Below are 380 nucleotides of genomic sequence, written 5' to 3' on the forward strand. Positions count from 1 at the left end.
CAATTATAGAAAATAAATCGGAAAAAAAAATTGTGTGAACAGAAAATTTTACGTAAAAAACCTGTAAAGCGTGAACTGGTGAAACACAAATAGAAAACCTAAGCAGATATCAAAGAAAACGCAGGATCGTCGAGTAGGCATATTTGATGTGGTTTTGCGTGGCAGTTCCAAAACCATAATACGTCGGGAATTAAACATTTTGTTAACGCAGTCTACAAAAATAATCAAAATAAACAAATTGCAAATCTGTTTGCAAACATTTCAGCTCTCAAGATTCAACATCTATTGAAGTGGAAGAGTCCTCATTCCTTGTTTTCCTCAATAATTAATTGCTTCATTACTCACACCTGGGGCTCTGCTAGTGACCGAGATGAGAGGCA

The sequence above is a fragment of the Penaeus monodon genome, chromosome 21, assembly GCF_015228065.2.
Source record: "Penaeus monodon isolate SGIC_2016 chromosome 21, NSTDA_Pmon_1, whole genome shotgun sequence".
Classification (NCBI taxonomy): domain Eukaryota; kingdom Metazoa; phylum Arthropoda; class Malacostraca; order Decapoda; family Penaeidae; genus Penaeus; species Penaeus monodon.